Here is a 12,012-nt window from a genome sequence, read left to right on the forward strand (position 1 = left end):
TAGGGCACTGGCGCCACGTTTTGCCTCTCGGTATGCCAAGTCGCGCCGTGCGGCCACAGTGAAATGAAGGAGCGTGTTGTAAAATTTTCAACAAAGAAAAAAAGAAATGTGCTAGTAATAAAACTGAATTTGTCTGACAGAACATGTAAAATCACACAATGCACGATAACAGGCAGCAGGTCTTTACTTGAGGCATAAGTAATGTTGTGCCCGCCTCGCCATACCTCTCTCAGTCGTTTCGCGTGCTTGTCCTTCTGATATAGGCCGATTGGAGAGCGTCAGCTCTCGCGTCAGCCGAGCAAAGTCGAGACAAGTCGAGACTCAAGCGGAATCGACGCACACAATATAGGGTGGCCTGCAGCCAGTAAGAGGAGGAAAGAAACATTAATTTAATGACGCGTGGCAAAAGTACTCATACGCAGAAGTAAAACGCAGGCTGCGGTGGCCGGGAATCGAACCCGGATCAACTGCTTGGAAGGCAACTATGCTGACCATTACACCACCACCGCACGGTTTTCTTCCGCGCACGCCGCGCTGTGTCTGCTTCCCGCCTGTCGGCGGCGGCTGAAGGTGGTCGCAGCAGCAGGCGCATTACGGGGTAGGCGAGCGCATCCAGACAGCGTCTCTACGCACATTTCGCGTCCTTTGGCAAGAGTCGTCGCGTGCGTGCGCCGCAACACTACTTAGACGATCGCGTTCGGGCGTCATTTTTAAGCAGTGCAGCGCAGGATTCAGCGTTTGTAGCATTCTCTCGAGAGGATGCCACGGCGCTGGACGGCAGTCCCACTTTCCCTTCAGACGTCTGCCGCGGAAAGCACAAGGAAGCTGCAAACTAGCTGAGCATCGGTGGTTCAGTGGTAGAATGCTCGCCTGCCACGCGGGCGGCCCGGGTTCGATTCCCGGCCGATGCATCATTTTGTTTTTTCCCCGATAGTGGAGCTGCGTGTCCTTCGCACTCGAAGTGCGTGGGCCACGAGAATGAACCGCGGGATTCCGTGTGGAAACAACCAAACACGCAGCGCGCACGTCTTCTCGTTTGGACTCCTGCGTGCTATTGTGCATACTGGCGTCGGCCTATCATCGCAAGTTGCCTGCAGCGCCGGGAATGCACGTGTAGTAACAGAAGAAATGAGCCAGCAAGTGCAGACTCTCTACCACTAGTATTTGCTACTTGCCGAGATTCCAGAAGGTTTGGCCATCACGTGCCTCGGTAGCGCAGTAGGCAGCGCGTAAGTCTCATAATCTTAAGGTCGTGAGTTCGATCCTCACCCGGGGCATTTAATTTACTTCCGTTCACAGCTAAATTGACGGCTCTGGGGTTGCGAAGGAGCAAAACAGCTTGTAGTTTGTTATCCATAAGGCTTCAACAACTCAGCGTGAAAATGCTTACTTCCCGTTATTACTACTTGCAGTTCTTTTGTGAAATTTTCAAGAAAAAATGTACTAGTAATAAAACTGAATTTCGTATGATATAACATGTAAAGTCACACAGTGTATGACCTGCTATATAATGACAGGCTGCAGGTCTTTACTTGCGAAATAAGTAAATAAATATTACTACTCACAGCTTTGCTTTTCCTCCTACCCCTGTAACAACGAGGCCAAAAGCAACGGACTGTGACTTTTGCCATGCGCGCCTCGGCATGGGAGAGCGAAAAGATGCTCGCAAACAGGGAAAGTGCGACACGGAAAGCCAGTGGAGGGGGTGTAAACCCCAAAAATAAGCGTGCGCGTCCGGTGTGGTCTAGTGGCTAGGATACCTGGCTTTCACCCAGGAGGCCCGGGTTCGATTCCCGGTACCGGAATGTAATTTTTTCGGAACAAATCACGACAAGTTTGGACCCTGCGAAATGCTGTTTCACGTCCTCCTCGCGTTATAGCTACTGGTTCATAAACGTGAGCTGAAAACAGTCGAGAGAAACGGGCACGCAATGAAATTACTACGAGCAGCGGAATAAAGGGAGAAGAGACCCTGGTCCACTGTTGGACTGCTACCATAGAAATGTTACCTGTAAATACGCAGAGCCACTCCGTCTAAGCGCTGGAAGACGGAGTGCACCGAGGCCCGTTAGCTCAGTTGGTTAGAGCGTCGTGCTAATAACGCGAAGGTCGTGGGTTCGATCCCCCCACGGGCCACTTCGATTTTACTACTTCAAAAAGGCAACGCCGATTTCCCCGGGCAAGTATGGTGACAAAGAAATCGTCACATTGTGTGGGAGCTGATAGGGGACCCGAAAGCGACTTGTCGGGACGCGCTAAAACACTTCACAGGTCACAGCACGCTGAACACACAGTTTGTCGTCCGATCACCGCTACTGCGCGACGCTGGGCGTTGTCAGTGCTTGGGCGGGTGACCGCCTGCGAACACAGGGCGCTGCCGACAGTTTCAATTCGTATTTCTCTTTTCTCGTCGGTTTCGGAGCTGCAGCGCTATTCGGTCTAGGGCACTGGCGCCACGTTTTGCCTCTCGGTATGCCAAGTCGCGCCGTGCGGCCACAGTGAAATGAAGGAGCGTGTTGTAAAATTTTCAACAAAGAAAAAAAGAAATGTGCTAGTAATAAAACTGAATTTGTCTGACAGAACATGTAAAATCACACAATGCACGATAACAGGCAGCAGGTCTTTACTTGAGGCATAAGTAATGTTGTGCCCGCCTCGCCATACCTCTCTCAGTCGTTTCGCGTGCTTGTCCTTCTGATATAGGCCGATTGGAGAGCGTCAGCTCTCGCGTCAGCCGAGCAAAGTCTCGACAAAACTCAAGCGGAATCGACGCACACAATATAGGGTGGCCTGCAGCCAGTAAGAGGAGGAAAGAAACATTAATTTAATGACGCGTGGCAAAAGTACTCATACGCAGAAGTAAAACGCAGGCTGCGGTGGCCGGGAATCGAACCCGGATCAACTGCTTGGAAGGCAACTATGCTGACCATTACACCACCACCGCACGGTTTTCTTCCGCGCACGCCGCGCTGTGTCTGCTTCCCGCCTGTCGGCGGCGGCTGAAGGTGGTCGCAGCAGCAGGCGCATTACGGGGTAGGCGAGCGCATCCAGACAGCGTCTCTACGCACATTTCGCGTCCTTTGGCAAGAGTCGTCGCGTGCGTGCGCCGCAACACTACTTAGACGATCGCGTTCGGGCGTCATTTTTAAGCAGTGCAGCGCAGGATTCAGCGTTTGTAGCATTCTCTCGAGAGGATGCCACGGCGCTGGACGGCAGTCCCACTTTCCCTTCAGACGTCTGCCGCGGAAAGCACAAGGAAGCTGCAAACTAGCTGAGCATCGGTGGTTCAGTGGTAGAATGCTCGCCTGCCACGCGGGCGGCCCGGGTTCGATTCCCGGCCGATGCATCATTTTGTTTTTTCCCCGATAGTGGAGCTGCGTGTCCTTCGCACTCGAAGTGCGTGGGCCACGAGAATGAACCGCGGGATTCCGTGTGGAAACAACCAAACACGCAGCGCGCACGTCTTCTCGTTTGGACTCCTGCGTGCTATTGTGCATACTGGCGTCGGCCTATCATCGCAAGTTGCCTGCAGCGCCGGGAATGCACATGTAGTAACAGAAGAAATGAGCCAGCAAGTGCAGACTCTCTACCACTAGTATTTGCTACTTGCCGAGATTCCAGAAGGTTTGGCCATCACGTGCCTCGGTAGCGCAGTAGGCAGCGCGTAAGTCTCATAATCTTAAGGTCGTGAGTTCGATCCTCACCCGGGGCATTTAATTTACTTCCGTTCACAGCTAAATTGACGGCTCTGGGGTTGCGAAGGAGCAAAACAGCTTGTAGTTTGTTATCCATAAGGCTTCAACAACTCAGCGTGAAAATGCTTACTTCCCGTTATTACTACTTGCAGTTCTTTTGTGAAATTTTCAAGAAAAAATGTACTAGTAATAAAACTGAATTTCGTATGATATAACATGTAAAGTCACACAGTGTATGACCTGCTATATAATGACAGGCTGCAGGTCTTTACTTGCGAAATAAGTAAATAAATATTACTACTCACAGCTTTGCTTTTCCTCCTACCCCTGTAACAACGAGGCCAAAAGCAACGGACTGTGACTTTTGCCATGCGCGCCTCGGCATGGGAGAGCGAAAAGATGCTCGCAAACAGGGAAAGTGCGACACGGAAAGCCAGTGGAGGGGGTGTAAACCCCAAAAATAAGCGTGCGCGTCCGGTGTGGTCTAGTGGCTAGGATACCTGGCTTTCACCCAGGAGGCCCGGGTTCGATTCCCGGTACCGGAATGTAATGTTTTCGGAACAAATCACGACAAGTTTGGACCCTGCGAAATGCTGTTTCACGTCCTCCTCGCGTTATAGCTACTGGTTCATAAACGTGAGCTGAAAACAGTCGAGAGAAACGGGCACGCAATGAAATTACTACGAGCAGCGGAATAAAGGGAGAAGAGACCCTGGTCCACTGTTGGACTGCTACCATAGAAATGTTACCTGTAAATACGCAGAGCCACTCCGTCTAAGCGCTGGAAGACGGAGTGCACCGAGGCCCGTTAGCTCAGTTGGTTAGAGCGTCGTGCTGATAACGCGAAGGTCGTGGGTTCGATCCCCCCACGGGCCACTTCGATTTTACTACTTCAAAAAGGCAACGCCGATTTCCCCGGGCAAGTATGGTGACAAAGAAATCGTCACATTGTGTGGGAGCTGATAGGGGACCCGAAAGCGACTTGTCGGGACGCGCTAAAACACTTCACAGGTCACAGCACGCTGAACACACAGTTTGTCGTCCGATCACCGCTACTGCGCGACGCTGGGCGTTGTCAGTGCTTGGGCGGGTGACCGCCTGCGAACACAGGGCGCTGCCGACAGTTTCAATTCGTATTTCTCTTTTCTCGTCGGTTTCGGAGCTGCAGCGCTATTCGGTCTAGGGCACTGGCGCCACGTTTTGCCTCTCGGTATGCCAAGTCGCGCCGTGCGGCCACAGTGAAATGAAGGAGCGTGTTGTAAAATTTTCAACAAAGAAAAAAAGAAATGTGCTAGTAATAAAACTGAATTTGTCTGACAGAACATGTAAAATCACACAATGCACGATAACAGGCAGCAGGTCTTTACTTGAGGCATAAGTAATGTTGTGCCCGCCTCGCCATACCTCTCTCAGTCGTTTCGCGTGCTTGTCCTTCTGATATAGGCCGATTGGAGAGCGTCAGCTCTCGCGTCAGCCGAGCAAAGTCTCGACAAAACTCAAGCGGAATCGACGCACACAATATAGGGTGGCCTGCAGCCAGTAAGAGGAGGAAAGAAACATTAATTTAATGACGCGTGGCAAAAGTACTCATACGCAGAAGTAAAACGCAGGCTGCGGTGGCCGGGAATCGAACCCGGATCAACTGCTTGGAAGGCAACTATGCTGACCATTACACCACCACCGCACGGTTTTCTTCCGCGCACGCCGCGCTGTGTCTGCTTCCCGCCTGTCGGCGGCGGCTGAAGGTGGTCGCAGCAGCAGGCGCATTACGGGGTAGGCGAGCGCATCCAGACAGCGTCTCTACGCACATTTCGCGTCCTTTGGCAAGAGTCGTCGCGTGCGTGCGCCGCAACACTACTTAGACGATCGCGTTCGGGCGTCATTTTTAAGCAGTGCAGCGCAGGATTCAGCGTTTGTAGCATTCTCTCGAGAGGATGCCACGGCGCTGGACGGCAGTCCCACTTTCCCTTCAGACGTCTGCCGCGGAAAGCACAAGGAAGCTGCAAACTAGCTGAGCATCGGTGGTTCAGTGGTAGAATGCTCGCCTGCCACGCGGGCGGCCCGGGTTCGATTCCCGGCCGATGCATCATTTTGTTTTTTCCCCGATAGTGGAGCTGCGTGTCCTTCGCACTCGAAGTGCGTGGGCCACGAGAATGAACCGCGGGATTCCGTGTGGAAACAACCAAACACGCAGCGCGCACGTCTTCTCGTTTGGACTCCTGCGTGCTATTGTGCATACTGGCGTCGGCCTATCATCGCAAGTTGCCTGCAGCGCCGGGAATGCACATGTAGTAACAGAAGAAATGAGCCAGCAAGTGCAGACTCTCTACCACTAGTATTTGCTACTTGCCGAGATTCCAGAAGGTTTGGCCATCACGTGCCTCGGTAGCGCAGTAGGCAGCGCGTAAGTCTCATAATCTTAAGGTCGTGAGTTCGATCCTCACCCAGGGCATTTAATTTACTTCCGTTCACAGCTAAATTGACGGCTCTGGGGTTGCGAAGGAGCAAAACAGCTTGTAGTTTGTTATCCATAAGGCTTCAACAACTCAGCGTGAAAATGCTTACTTCCCGTTATTACTACTTGCAGTTCTTTTGTGAAATTTTCAAGAAAAAATGTACTAGTAATAAAACTGAATTTCGTATGATATAACATGTAAAGTCACACAGTGTATGACCTGCTATATAATGACAGGCTGCAGGTCTTTACTTGCGAAATAAGTAAATAAATATTACTACTCACAGCTTTGCTTTTCCTCCTACCCCTGTAACAACGAGGCCAAAAGCAACGGACTGTGACTTTTGCCATGCGCGCCTCGGCATGGGAGAGCGAAAAGATGCTCGCAAACAGGGAAAGTGCGACACGGAAAGCCAGTGGAGGGGGTGTAAACCCCAAAAATAAGCGTGCGCGTCCGGTGTGGTCTAGTGGCTAGGATACCTGGCTTTCACCCAGGAGGCCCGGGTTCGATTCCCGGTACCGGAATGTAATGTTTTCGGAACAAATCACGACAAGTTTGGACCCTGCGAAATGCTGTTTCACGTCCTCCTCGCGTTATAGCTACTGGTTCATAAACGTGAGCTGAAAACAGTCGAGAGAAACGGGCACGCAATGAAATTACTACGAGCAGCGGAATAAAGGGAGAAGAGACCCTGGTCCACTGTTGGACTGCTACCATAGAAATGTTACCTGTAAATACGCAGAGCCACTCCGTCTAAGCGCTGGAAGACGGAGTGCACCGAGGCCCGTTAGCTCAGTTGGTTAGAGCGTCGTGCTAATAACGCGAAGGTCGTGGGTTCGATCCCCCCACGGGCCACTTCGATTTTACTACTTCAAAAAGGCAACGCCGATTTCCCCGGGCAAGTATGGTGACAAAGAAATCGTCACATTGTGTGGGAGCTGATAGGGGACCCGAAAGCGACTTGTCGGGACGCGCTAAAACACTTCACAGGTCACAGCACGCTGAACACACAGTTTGTCGTCCGATCACCGCTACTGCGCGACGCTGGGCGTTGTCAGTGCTTGGGCGGGTGACCGCCTGCGAACACAGGGCGCTGCCGACAGTTTCAATTCGTATTTCTCTTTTCTCGTCGGTTTCGGAGCTGCAGCGCTATTCGGTCTAGGGCACTGGCGCCACGTTTTGCCTCTCGGTATGCCAAGTCGCGCCGTGCGGCCACAGTGAAATGAAGGAGCGTGTTGTAAAATTTTCAACAAAGAAAAAAAGAAATGTGCTAGTAATAAAACTGAATTTGTCTGACAGAACATGTAAAATCACACAATGCACGATAACAGGCAGCAGGTCTTTACTTGAGGCATAAGTAATGTTGTGCCCGCCTCGCCATACCTCTCTCAGTCGTTTCGCGTGCTTGTCCTTCTGATATAGGCCGATTGGAGAGCGTCAGCTCTCGCGTCAGCCGAGCAAAGTCTCGACAAAACTCAAGCGGAATCGACGCACACAATATAGGGTGGCCTGCAGCCAGTAAGAGGAGGAAAGAAACATTAATTTAATGACGCGTGGCAAAAGTACTCATACGCAGAAGTAAAACGCAGGCTGCGGTGGCCGGGAATCGAACCCGGATCAACTGCTTGGAAGGCAACTATGCTGACCATTACACCACCACCGCACGGTTTTCTTCCGCGCACGCCGCGCTGTGTCTGCTTCCCGCCTGTCGGCGGCGGCTGAAGGTGGTCGCAGCAGCAGGCGCATTACGGGGTAGGCGAGCGCATCCAGACAGCGTCTCTACGCACATTTCGCGTCCTTTGGCAAGAGTCGTCGCGTGCGTGCGCCGCAACACTACTTAGACGATCGCGTTCGGGCGTCATTTTTAAGCAGTGCAGCGCAGGATTCAGCGTTTGTAGCATTCTCTCGAGAGGATGCCACGGCGCTGGACGGCAGTCCCACTTTCCCTTCAGACGTCTGCCGCGGAAAGCACAAGGAAGCTGCAAACTAGCTGAGCATCGGTGGTTCAGTGGTAGAATGCTCGCCTGCCACGCGGGCGGCCCGGGTTCGATTCCCGGCCGATGCATCATTTTGTTTTTTCCCCGATAGTGGAGCTGCGTGTCCTTCGCACTCGAAGTGCGTGGGCCACGAGAATGAACCGCGGGATTCCGTGTGGAAACAACCAAACACGCAGCGCGCACGTCTTCTCGTTTGGACTCCTGCGTGCTATTGTGCATACTGGCGTCGGCCTATCATCGCAAGTTGCCTGCAGCGCCGGGAATGCACATGTAGTAACAGAAGAAATGAGCCAGCAAGTGCAGACTCTCTACCACTAGTATTTGCTACTTGCCGAGATTCCAGAAGGTTTGGCCATCACGTGCCTCGGTAGCGCAGTAGGCAGCGCGTAAGTCTCATAATCTTAAGGTCGTGAGTTCGATCCTCACCCAGGGCATTTAATTTACTTCCGTTCACAGCTAAATTGACGGCTCTGGGGTTGCGAAGGAGCAAAACAGCTTGTAGTTTGTTATCCATAAGGCTTCAACAACTCAGCGTGAAAATGCTTACTTCCCGTTATTACTACTTGCAGTTCTTTTGTGAAATTTTCAAGAAAAAATGTACTAGTAATAAAACTGAATTTCGTATGATATAACATGTAAAGTCACACAGTGTATGACCTGCTATATAATGACAGGCTGCAGGTCTTTACTTGCGAAATAAGTAAATAAATATTACTACTCACAGCTTTGCTTTTCCTCCTACCCCTGTAACAACGAGGCCAAAAGCAACGGACTGTGACTTTTGCCATGCGCGCCTCGGCATGGGAGAGCGAAAAGATGCTCGCAAACAGGGAAAGTGCGACACGGAAAGCCAGTGGAGGGGGTGTAAACCCCAAAAATAAGCGTGCGCGTCCGGTGTGGTCTAGTGGCTAGGATACCTGGCTTTCACCCAGGAGGCCCGGGTTCGATTCCCGGTACCGGAATGTAATGTTTTCGGAACAAATCACGACAAGTTTGGACCCTGCGAAATGCTGTTTCACGTCCTCCTCGCGTTATAGCTACTGGTTCATAAACGTGAGCTGAAAACAGTCGAGAGAAACGGGCACGCAATGAAATTACTACGAGCAGCGGAATAAAGGGAGAAGAGACCCTGGTCCACTGTTGGACTGCTACCATAGAAATGTTACCTGTAAATACGCAGAGCCACTCCGTCTAAGCGCTGGAAGACGGAGTGCACCGAGGCCCGTTAGCTCAGTTGGTTAGAGCGTCGTGCTAATAACGCGAAGGTCGTGGGTTCGATCCCCCCACGGGCCACTTCGATTTTACTACTTCAAAAAGGCAACGCCGATTTCCCCGGGCAAGTATGGTGACAAAGAAATCGTCACATTGTGTGGGAGCTGATAGGGGACCCGAAAGCGACTTGTCGGGACGCGCTAAAACACTTCACAGGTCACAGCACGCTGAACACACAGTTTGTCGTCCGATCACCGCTACTGCGCGACGCTGGGCGTTGTCAGTGCTTGGGCGGGTGACCGCCTGCGAACACAGGGCGCTGCCGACAGTTTCAATTCGTATTTCTCTTTTCTCGTCGGTTTCGGAGCTGCAGCGCTATTCGGTCTAGGGCACTGGCGCCACGTTTTGCCTCTCGGTATGCCAAGTCGCGCCGTGCGGCCACAGTGAAATGAAGGAGCGTGTTGTAAAATTTTCAACAAAGAAAAAAAGAAATGTGCTAGTAATAAAACTGAATTTGTCTGACAGAACATGTAAAATCACACAATGCACGATAACAGGCAGCAGGTCTTTACTTGAGGCATAAGTAATGTTGTGCCCGCCTCGCCATACCTCTCTCAGTCGTTTCGCGTGCTTGTCCTTCTGATATAGGCCGATTGGAGAGCGTCAGCTCTCGCGTCAGCCGAGCAAAGTCTCGACAAAACTCAAGCGGAATCGACGCACACAATATAGGGTGGCCTGCAGCCAGTAAGAGGAGGAAAGAAACATTAATTTAATGACGCGTGGCAAAAGTACTCATACGCAGAAGTAAAACGCAGGCTGCGGTGGCCGGGAATCGAACCCGGATCAACTGCTTGGAAGGCAACTATGCTGACCATTACACCACCACCGCACGGTTTTCTTCCGCGCACGCCGCGCTGTGTCTGCTTCCCGCCTGTCGGCGGCGGCTGAAGGTGGTCGCAGCAGCAGGCGCATTACGGGGTAGGCGAGCGCATCCAGACAGCGTCTCTACGCACATTTCGCGTCCTTTGGCAAGAGTCGTCGCGTGCGTGCGCCGCAACACTACTTAGACGATCGCGTTCGGGCGTCATTTTTAAGCAGTGCAGCGCAGGATTCAGCGTTTGTAGCATTCTCTCGAGAGGATGCCACGGCGCTGGACGGCAGTCCCACTTTCCCTTCAGACGTCTGCCGCGGAAAGCACAAGGAAGCTGCAAACTAGCTGAGCATCGGTGGTTCAGTGGTAGAATGCTCGCCTGCCACGCGGGCGGCCCGGGTTCGATTCCCGGCCGATGCATCATTTTGTTTTTTCCCCGATAGTGGAGCTGCGTGTCCTTCGCACTCGAAGTGCGTGGGCCACGAGAATGAACCGCGGGATTCCGTGTGGAAACAACCAAACACGCAGCGCGCACGTCTTCTCGTTTGGACTCCTGCGTGCTATTGTGCATACTGGCGTCGGCCTATCATCGCAAGTTGCCTGCAGCGCCGGGAATGCACATGTAGTAACAGAAGAAATGAGCCAGCAAGTGCAGACTCTCTACCACTAGTATTTGCTACTTGCCGAGATTCCAGAAGGTTTGGCCATCACGTGCCTCGGTAGCGCAGTAGGCAGCGCGTAAGTCTCATAATCTTAAGGTCGTGAGTTCGATCCTCACCCAGGGCATTTAATTTACTTCCGTTCACAGCTAAATTGACGGCTCTGGGGTTGCGAAGGAGCAAAACAGCTTGTAGTTTGTTATCCATAAGGCTTCAACAACTCAGCGTGAAAATGCTTACTTCCCGTTATTACTACTTGCAGTTCTTTTGTGAAATTTTCAAGAAAAAATGTACTAGTAATAAAACTGAATTTCGTATGATATAACATGTAAAGTCACACAGTGTATGACCTGCTATATAATGACAGGCTGCAGGTCTTTACTTGCGAAATAAGTAAATAAATATTACTACTCACAGCTTTGCTTTTCCTCCTACCCCTGTAACAACGAGGCCAAAAGCAACGGACTGTGACTTTTGCCATGCGCGCCTCGGCATGGGAGAGCGAAAAGATGCTCGCAAACAGGGAAAGTGCGACACGGAAAGCCAGTGGAGGGGGTGTAAACCCCAAAAATAAGCGTGCGCGTCCGGTGTGGTCTAGTGGCTAGGATACCTGGCTTTCACCCAGGAGGCCCGGGTTCGATTCCCGGTACCGGAATGTAATGTTTTCGGAACAAATCACGACAAGTTTGGACCCTGCGAAATGCTGTTTCACGTCCTCCTCGCGTTATAGCTACTGGTTCATAAACGTGAGCTGAAAACAGTCGAGAGAAACGGGCACGCAATGAAATTACTACGAGCAGCGGAATAAAGGGAGAAGAGACCCTGGTCCACTGTTGGACTGCTACCATAGAAATGTTACCTGTAAATACGCAGAGCCACTCCGTCTAAGCGCTGGAAGACGGAGTGCACCGAGGCCCGTTAGCTCAGTTGGTTAGAGCGTCGTGCTAATAACGCGAAGGTCGTGGGTTCGATCCCCCCACGGGCCACTTCGATTTTACTACTTCAAAAAGGCAACGCCGATTTCCCCGGGCAAGTATGGTGACAAAGAAATCGTCACATTGTGTGGGAGCTGATAGGGGACCCGAAAGCGACTTGTCGGGACGCGCTAAAACACTTCACAGG

At 51.8% G+C, this 12,012-nt stretch overlaps 25 non-coding genes across 25 annotated transcripts; 20 read left to right on the plus strand and 5 right to left on the minus strand.

Moving 5' to 3' along the window:
- Positions 1-437: 437 nt before the first annotated feature.
- Trnag-ucc (transfer RNA glycine (anticodon UCC)) lies at positions 438-509 on the minus strand. The gene has a single exon. It is a non-coding gene; the product is annotated as a tRNA-Gly (tRNA).
- Positions 510-840: 331 nt separating this feature from the next.
- On the plus strand, positions 841-911 carry Trnag-gcc (transfer RNA glycine (anticodon GCC)). Its single transcript has one exon. It is a non-coding gene; the product is annotated as a tRNA-Gly (tRNA).
- A 293-nt stretch (positions 912-1,204) lies between these two features.
- On the plus strand, positions 1,205-1,277 carry Trnam-cau (transfer RNA methionine (anticodon CAU)). The gene has a single exon. It is a non-coding gene; the product is annotated as a tRNA-Met (tRNA).
- Positions 1,278-1,733: 456 nt separating this feature from the next.
- Positions 1,734-1,805, plus strand: Trnae-uuc (transfer RNA glutamic acid (anticodon UUC)). The gene has a single exon. It is a non-coding gene; the product is annotated as a tRNA-Glu (tRNA).
- Positions 1,806-2,062: 257 nt separating this feature from the next.
- Positions 2,063-2,136, plus strand: Trnai-aau (transfer RNA isoleucine (anticodon AAU)). Its single transcript has one exon. It is a non-coding gene; the product is annotated as a tRNA-Ile (tRNA).
- A 736-nt stretch (positions 2,137-2,872) lies between these two features.
- On the minus strand, positions 2,873-2,944 carry Trnag-ucc (transfer RNA glycine (anticodon UCC)). The gene has a single exon. It is a non-coding gene; the product is annotated as a tRNA-Gly (tRNA).
- Positions 2,945-3,275: 331 nt separating this feature from the next.
- On the plus strand, positions 3,276-3,346 carry Trnag-gcc (transfer RNA glycine (anticodon GCC)). Its single transcript has one exon. It is a non-coding gene; the product is annotated as a tRNA-Gly (tRNA).
- Positions 3,347-3,639: 293 nt separating this feature from the next.
- Positions 3,640-3,712, plus strand: Trnam-cau (transfer RNA methionine (anticodon CAU)). The gene has a single exon. It is a non-coding gene; the product is annotated as a tRNA-Met (tRNA).
- Positions 3,713-4,168: 456 nt separating this feature from the next.
- Trnae-uuc (transfer RNA glutamic acid (anticodon UUC)) lies at positions 4,169-4,240 on the plus strand. The gene has a single exon. It is a non-coding gene; the product is annotated as a tRNA-Glu (tRNA).
- Positions 4,241-4,497: 257 nt separating this feature from the next.
- Trnai-gau (transfer RNA isoleucine (anticodon GAU)) lies at positions 4,498-4,571 on the plus strand. Its single transcript has one exon. It is a non-coding gene; the product is annotated as a tRNA-Ile (tRNA).
- Positions 4,572-5,307: 736 nt separating this feature from the next.
- On the minus strand, positions 5,308-5,379 carry Trnag-ucc (transfer RNA glycine (anticodon UCC)). The gene has a single exon. It is a non-coding gene; the product is annotated as a tRNA-Gly (tRNA).
- A 331-nt stretch (positions 5,380-5,710) lies between these two features.
- On the plus strand, positions 5,711-5,781 carry Trnag-gcc (transfer RNA glycine (anticodon GCC)). Its single transcript has one exon. It is a non-coding gene; the product is annotated as a tRNA-Gly (tRNA).
- A 293-nt stretch (positions 5,782-6,074) lies between these two features.
- Positions 6,075-6,147, plus strand: Trnam-cau (transfer RNA methionine (anticodon CAU)). Its single transcript has one exon. It is a non-coding gene; the product is annotated as a tRNA-Met (tRNA).
- A 456-nt stretch (positions 6,148-6,603) lies between these two features.
- Trnae-uuc (transfer RNA glutamic acid (anticodon UUC)) lies at positions 6,604-6,675 on the plus strand. Its single transcript has one exon. It is a non-coding gene; the product is annotated as a tRNA-Glu (tRNA).
- Positions 6,676-6,932: 257 nt separating this feature from the next.
- Positions 6,933-7,006, plus strand: Trnai-aau (transfer RNA isoleucine (anticodon AAU)). The gene has a single exon. It is a non-coding gene; the product is annotated as a tRNA-Ile (tRNA).
- A 736-nt stretch (positions 7,007-7,742) lies between these two features.
- Trnag-ucc (transfer RNA glycine (anticodon UCC)) lies at positions 7,743-7,814 on the minus strand. The gene has a single exon. It is a non-coding gene; the product is annotated as a tRNA-Gly (tRNA).
- Positions 7,815-8,145: 331 nt separating this feature from the next.
- Trnag-gcc (transfer RNA glycine (anticodon GCC)) lies at positions 8,146-8,216 on the plus strand. Its single transcript has one exon. It is a non-coding gene; the product is annotated as a tRNA-Gly (tRNA).
- Positions 8,217-8,509: 293 nt separating this feature from the next.
- On the plus strand, positions 8,510-8,582 carry Trnam-cau (transfer RNA methionine (anticodon CAU)). Its single transcript has one exon. It is a non-coding gene; the product is annotated as a tRNA-Met (tRNA).
- A 456-nt stretch (positions 8,583-9,038) lies between these two features.
- Trnae-uuc (transfer RNA glutamic acid (anticodon UUC)) lies at positions 9,039-9,110 on the plus strand. Its single transcript has one exon. It is a non-coding gene; the product is annotated as a tRNA-Glu (tRNA).
- A 257-nt stretch (positions 9,111-9,367) lies between these two features.
- Trnai-aau (transfer RNA isoleucine (anticodon AAU)) lies at positions 9,368-9,441 on the plus strand. Its single transcript has one exon. It is a non-coding gene; the product is annotated as a tRNA-Ile (tRNA).
- Positions 9,442-10,177: 736 nt separating this feature from the next.
- Positions 10,178-10,249, minus strand: Trnag-ucc (transfer RNA glycine (anticodon UCC)). The gene has a single exon. It is a non-coding gene; the product is annotated as a tRNA-Gly (tRNA).
- Positions 10,250-10,580: 331 nt separating this feature from the next.
- Positions 10,581-10,651, plus strand: Trnag-gcc (transfer RNA glycine (anticodon GCC)). The gene has a single exon. It is a non-coding gene; the product is annotated as a tRNA-Gly (tRNA).
- Positions 10,652-10,944: 293 nt separating this feature from the next.
- Trnam-cau (transfer RNA methionine (anticodon CAU)) lies at positions 10,945-11,017 on the plus strand. Its single transcript has one exon. It is a non-coding gene; the product is annotated as a tRNA-Met (tRNA).
- A 456-nt stretch (positions 11,018-11,473) lies between these two features.
- On the plus strand, positions 11,474-11,545 carry Trnae-uuc (transfer RNA glutamic acid (anticodon UUC)). The gene has a single exon. It is a non-coding gene; the product is annotated as a tRNA-Glu (tRNA).
- Positions 11,546-11,802: 257 nt separating this feature from the next.
- Positions 11,803-11,876, plus strand: Trnai-aau (transfer RNA isoleucine (anticodon AAU)). The gene has a single exon. It is a non-coding gene; the product is annotated as a tRNA-Ile (tRNA).
- The last annotated feature ends 136 nt before the right edge of the window (positions 11,877-12,012 follow it).

The sequence above is a fragment of the Schistocerca gregaria genome, chromosome 2 (assembly GCF_023897955.1).
Source record: "Schistocerca gregaria isolate iqSchGreg1 chromosome 2, iqSchGreg1.2, whole genome shotgun sequence".
NCBI classification, from domain to species: domain Eukaryota; kingdom Metazoa; phylum Arthropoda; class Insecta; order Orthoptera; family Acrididae; genus Schistocerca; species Schistocerca gregaria.